Raw genomic sequence first — 6,767 nt, 5'->3', positions numbered from 1 at the left:
AAAGTAACTTAAAGTACAAAAGTAACTAAAAGTACAAAAGTAACTAAAAGTAACTAAATGTACCAAAGTAACTATAAAGTAACTAAAAGTACCAAAGTAAATAAAAAGTAACTAAAAGTACAAAAGTAACTAAAAAGTAACGAAAAGTACAAAAGTAACTAAAAGTACAAAAGTAACTAAAAAGTAACAAAAATTACAAAAGTAACTAAAATTACAAAAGTAACTAAAAAGTAACTAAATGTACAAAAGTAACTAAAACTACAAAAGTAACTAAAAAGTAACTAAATGTACAAAAGTAACTAAAAAGTAACTAAAAGTACCAAAGTAACTAAAAAGTAACTAAAAGTACAAAAGTAACTAAAAAGTAACTAAAAGTACCAAAGTAACTAAAAGTAACTAAAAGTACCAAAGTAACTAAAAAGTAACTAAAAGTACCAAAGTAACTAAAAAGTAACTAAAAGTACAAAAGTAACTAAAAAGTAATTAAATGTACAAAAGTAACTAAAACTAACTTTACGTTACTTTACGTTACTTTAAGTTACTTTACGTTACTTTACGTTACTTTACGTTACTTTACGTTACTTCAATTTAAATAAGTAGTCAAAAATTTCCAAATATAATCTTCTTTTAACTGTTTCCCACAATCAAATACTGATGACTCAAATACATCAATGTATCAAAGATGAGGCAGTAGAATATATGTCCTTACAAATTCTACTAATATCATCATATCATACCTATTATCTAATAGCAACAAGTAAAGTAAATTTTTGTGTTTATATTAATTTGGTGAACTTTTTCAATGTGGACTTCTGATGTAGTTGTTGGGATGAGACAGAAGATATGATACATAAACATGTATTTATGATATATAGAGTGCTGTACCTGGACTGGCTGTAGACACCGGGGCAGTAGAAGAGAGCCGTCATGACATAATGCCGAGGACAGATGCTGCAAAGCACCAAACTGATCCCATACAGAGAGGTCAGCACGAACACCAAGAGGGTCAGCAGGAAACTGCGGTGGTTTGCCTGTCTGACACAGCTGTTTATCCTGCAACACCTCAACACAAACACACAAACACAACACAGACCCACAAGACAAAGATCTGTGAGACCCAAGCTGACCTGGATATGTTGGCTCCATATACCTGCTGTATTTAAAATAACTCAGTAGATGTAGTATTTGAAGTTTACATTTGAAAGACTATTGAATATTTCCTGGTCAGACTATCATGTGGGTTATTCTAGTTTGGTGGTAATAGATTCAGTATACTCACAGTATATCATGGTTGGTTCTGGAGTTTCTATCTATATAGTAAATGTGAATAATAAACAGGAAGATTAAAATCATATATACATTTTATTCTTTTGTCTTTGAGGTTGTAAGTCTATTGCAGACAATGAAACAATTCAGAAACTGTGCATGAGGTATAAAGAGATTTAAAAAACTGACATCATCATCTTTAATGTTCTTGGCAGTGTGCAGTTCAGGAAAGTGTCTGATAAAGCTCACAAACAAATAGACACCCTGTCTTCCTGGTTGGCCTGAGACAGATCCCAGTTTACCAGTTTTCTAGTTCAAGTTTACATTTCAAGACATTTTTGCTGGGAGCAGTTTCCATTTAAAAATCAATCTTTGGATGCAAAGAGAGTTTTTCACTTGAGCCCCCTCCCCAAAATGTCTGTGCATGGCCCTGAGGAAACCAGTGGGTACAGTAGGAGTCTTTGCTTAAGACATGAACGTTGTTGTGTAATTACAGGGCAGTTATCTAATCTGTCATAATTCAATATTCACTTTCATGATGTGGTGTGAATGTACAATTCAAAGAAGTATAAAGATGTTATAATATCAAATCCAACCCACCAGACACAGTGGTGGTCCAGACGCTTGACGCAGGATCCACAGGTTCGACAGTGTCCGGCCCGCGGGGGTCGCATTGTTTTGCACACAGAGCATCTGCTCCACTTTTCTGTCAGGGCAGGAGGAGAGGAGGAGGCCGCTGATTGGATGGATCCATTAAGATGTGTAGAGTCCTTGTTAACCTCCTCACTCTGGCTGTGGAGGTGGTGTGAAACCCTGGGCCTCTCTTGGTGTGAATGAGAGATCCGATGGTGAGGATCATCCCAGCAGTCACAGTGCACAGCTGCAGATGGCTGACGTCCCCACGCGGTAGAATCTCTGTGATGAAGAGGTAATACATGTAGGCCAGAGAGAACAGCGCCAGAGTAAGGAAGAAGAGGGTGCTTCTCCTCTTGCGGTGCGTGGCGCAGTAGTACCAGAGGACCAGGCTGGGCAGAGCTGTCAGGATGATGATGCCCAGCAGGTAGTGCAGCGCTGCGGCCCTGAGCAGCAGAGGCAGCAGCACCAGGGCCGGGATCATGGAGATCTCCAGGTTGTCAATCAGGGCCCCGAGAACAGGAGAGTGACATCCGCTGTGAGGGGGTTTGTGTCTCAGCCACCTGCAGCGCACACATTCAGGCAGAGTTACAAACACTTGAAAATAAAAAAACTTAATTAGGAATGATGCTAATACACTTTCATTGATCAAACTAATAAGATGCTATGAGGAAAAATCACATGTTGTTTTCTTATTAGAAGGGTCAGACCCTGTAATTTTTATATTGTGCTTTGGTGTGATGTCACACGTGTTTGGTTTTAAATAAACTGTAAAAAGATAAATAAATAAATAGATAAAATAAAATGAATTTATGATTAAATACATTGCAACATGAAGTCATGAAGTCTCAGAAGGATCTGGGGCCCTGGGACATTTCTTCACTCGGCCTGAAGTTTATTGTACTAAAGCAGGGATTCCAAAACCTTTGAGTCCTTGATGTCCAAAATAACCGAGTCAGAGATATGTGACCCCCATTATCCCAAAGGATATTTTAGCTGAGCTTGTTCACAAAAAATCTCCCATGTGCAATGTTTCCTGTGGTGCTGTAAACTGACCTGCTGCAACTGATGCTGTCACTCATCTGTCATAATCACCATGCATGGTTATTTACATGGTTTTATTCTAACAAGTACTTTTTTTAGCTTTTGGAACAATTATGGCTAAAATATGATATTGAGAATTGCATCTAAATTGTATTTGATGTCTGTAAATCACCTTGTGACCCTTTTGTGTCTCATTAAAGGTCATACTTCTTCTAACCTGTTAAAGGCCTCGTCCAGATCTTCACAGTCACAGCAGCATCCGTACTGGTAGATATCACACTCGCAGCAGCACATGGGATCATCTGGCTTTAACTTCTCCCATTTCATTATGGCTTCCTGAAGTTCACAGGGCAACTTCGTTCTCTGGAGCGATGCACAAATGAACTACACCATTAAAACAAACTATTAGTGCAGGGAACATATCTATGGAAATGTACTGACAGAATCTATAACACAAAAACACACACACACGATCTATAACTTTGAAAAAAGCACATATATACATACATATCAACATATATATAGGAGCAATTATCGTAATTATAGAGGGTTTACTTTACATCTGAATTGGCAGCAATATTTCATCTATCTTACTGTCTATAATGATATAAAACCACTTATCAATTAAAAGCAACTAATTAGGGCCCGAGCACCGAACGGTGGGAGGCCCTATTGATCGCTCTCTCCACTAACCGCAACAGGCTTCAAAATGCCTGTGCTCGGGCCCGTTATTAGTATTTTTTTTACATATTCACCAATTTCCCAGAAGGAAATTTATAGATCTTGATGAAAAAAAAATCAGGCATGAAAATTAGTGGGTGTGTGCAGTTTCGTTGCAGATCTGAATAAAAAAAAGTGAAGATTTGGACGTGGTTTCATAATGGGGACTTTTAGGACTTAGTGGAAGAATGTGCTCCGCTGAGTGCCATTTCAACTTTAAATAGAAAATACATTCAACATCCCACAAATACAAACAAAATGGTTTCATAACACTGTTTTCTTTGAGTATCCTTAGGCAGATCATATGCCCAGTGCACTTTGGTAGCGTTTGACTGGATGTTTAAACAGATTTCATGCTTCATCCCTCAGCGCTTCTTTTACCCATGAGACTCGAACCGTCTGATGCCACTGTCCACTGTGGCTGCCTACTTCGTGTCCACAGGAAGAGCAAAGGCTAAGCAAACAAACAGTCCCCCGCCACAATACATAACTGTATCACATTGCTTCTCAAATGTGGGAAAGAGATCCTACATCTGTATTTCATACCAAAGAGAGACAGATGATATCCATGAAATTGACATCGAGGAAGCTCTCAGCAGCGAAGTAACACGGCTTCAAGCCACTCGTGAGATTTATGAAACTCGATCCATATCAAATGTCGATGTGTGATGCTCCCGGCCATTTACATAACAGATCCACTGGACCTTATGCCCGAAGCACATAAATTCCTGTTGATATCTTCAACAGATGGAGGTAAGTGAGTTCCCATGCGGTGAGATAATCCTGGTGTAGAAATGTGTCAGAACAAGCAAAGAGAGATGATTGTTGCATGATTGTGAAATAAAAAAACGTTTTTCACTCTCTCCAACCTGTCGGCTCCTCAGTTGACAGTGTGACCCTGAGCAGATCAGAGAGGAAGTGTCATTCACCTCCCACTTTAACTCAACTGTTGAGTTTTTCAGTCAGGTGCGAGAGCGTGACCTTATTTTAGGTTTTAGAGTGGGGAGCCTTGCTTTTCTTCTCTCTTTCATTGTTTTCTGATCTGCTGAGGATGAAAAAGGGGTTTGACAGTGGATAAGACAGAATGGAATAAGAAAGAATGATATACAAAAGGTTGTGAGTCAAAAGTAGACTGGTTATTATACAGAAACAACTAAGAAAATAAGTCACAAAATCATAAACCATTTTAATTCTGTAACAAGTGTCAAAACAAACAGTAACAACAGGCCACATGTGATCGAACTAAGACGGCTAATAAATAAAAAAGCTCTTCAGACCAACACCCAAGAGAAGATTGATTCAGTACATCAAGGAGACATATCCTGCTCATATTAAGGTTCATTCATTTTAATTACTTTAAAAGGTTTCCATGCTCTAATGTTCAGAAAACACATCATGCTATCCATTGCTGCAGCTCCTCTTTTCAGCCTCTGTCTGAAAAGCTGGGTTTTAGCTCCTGTCTCCCCATAAAGCCCAGTCTGCTCCGATTGGCCAATTGGCCCACTCTTTTGTGATTGGTCAACTGATTCCATCGCTCATAGGAAATGTCGGCCTCCGCTCTCGCTTTATGTAAATGTGGGTCATCCTGATGCTACATGATATAACGATGTTGCAGAAGTACTGACGAGGTGTTTCAAAGTGTTTTCTGTGAGGGCGCTCCCTTCACCTCGGACTTCAGTTTTTGGGTGTTTGGCTCTTGGAAAAACTTTTACGACCACAAAAAGAGATCCCTTTCACATCACACAAAATTATTTCATCCTTTGTCGATATAGAAATATCAATTATTGCAGCTTTAAATATGAATTTAGGGAGCAGCCACTGGTAGCTGCTTCTGCACTGTACACTTTGAATGAACTTTTTTCTCCATGTTGATTAACAGATAAATCACTTTCTCAAGCACAAGCTAATCTTCAGTTGAAAAATGTCTCCACCTGTAAACTTTAATTTAACTTTGAGCGAAGGACTTTCTCTTTACAGGCAACTCATCCCTCTCACCTCCAGGACAGAGACAACCTGCATGAATCACCGCAACTTTGAAGTTCTCCTGCCGTCATCAGTTATTGTCTCTCCCTGCTCTGCCAAAGTTCACAGCTTCAGAGAAAATGTAGTTGATCAGACCCCGGCTTCTCCTGACAGTTCCCTCCGCACCTTCCAGTTGTTTTTGTGTCCCTCTGATTGGAAACAGACACCTGGATGTCTGTGTCTTTAAAAGGCTGCATGGTTGCGCTCACTTCTCTCAACTTCTAATATGTCACTGGAAGAACTAGAGTTCTTCTTTGATGAAAATCAAGTTTTTAAAATTTTTTTATCAATCCATTATCTTTACTGCTTATCTGTTGAGTTTATATACAGAGACACATTCACATCTACCTACATTCAGCTACAGTCAGTTTAGAGTTGCCAATCAACCCAACCCCTAATCTGGGTGTTTTGAGGACTGCGAGAGAAAACTCAGACAGATTTGCAAACTTCATACAGCAAAACCACAGACGAGCTGAGATTTGAACCGGAGAACTTCCTGCTGTGAGGCGACAGTGCTAATACAGTATATCATGAGTCAAATAAGTGGTCAACGATGTGTCCACGGCATAGCTGAGTATTTTCCGAATTTCTTGAAAAAATGTGAACGAGTTTATCTTTCACACCTCTGAATCCTAATGATTAAATTCACTTACATTTGACCTTATCATTTGTTGGTACCTGCTGAAAATAATTCAAGCTGAGACTTTTGTGTGTCGTTGTGTTAAACTCCAAACTCTGGATCCTCTTTTACATCTTGTCTCCATCTGGCTAAAATTTCAAAGCTGTTTCCTTTTATGAAATGCTGCAATTTGAAGTAATTGAAGTTGAATTAAAGTAAAATAAAAAGACAGACAACAGATGTAGACTTTGAGGACTGACAGCGGCTTTTGGTTGAGGAGGAAAGTGGAGGAGATGGAAGTGAACACACTGTATCCAGGGACATTACTGCAGGAAAATAAGATAACAAAACAAAGGTTGGCAGCTGTTTCTGACCATGACTGAAAATAATACTCCCATACTGTGTGATTTACAGCCTTGACAAGGGGATGTATAATGAAACTAGATACGCTATATAAAGGCTG

General features: G+C 38.9%; 1 pseudogene; it reads right to left on the bottom strand.

Moving 5' to 3' along the window:
- Nucleotides 1–707: 707 nt before the first annotated feature.
- On the bottom strand, nucleotides 708–3,270 carry LOC118105069 (annotated as a pseudogene).
- Between the last annotated feature and the right edge of the window lie 3,497 nt (nucleotides 3,271–6,767).

Source organism: Hippoglossus stenolepis, chromosome 3, assembly GCF_022539355.2.
Source record: "Hippoglossus stenolepis isolate QCI-W04-F060 chromosome 3, HSTE1.2, whole genome shotgun sequence".
In the NCBI taxonomy this organism is placed as follows: domain Eukaryota; kingdom Metazoa; phylum Chordata; class Actinopteri; order Pleuronectiformes; family Pleuronectidae; genus Hippoglossus; species Hippoglossus stenolepis.
The sequence above is the reverse complement of the archived record's forward strand: the minus strand, read 5'-3'. Positions and strand labels throughout refer to the sequence as shown.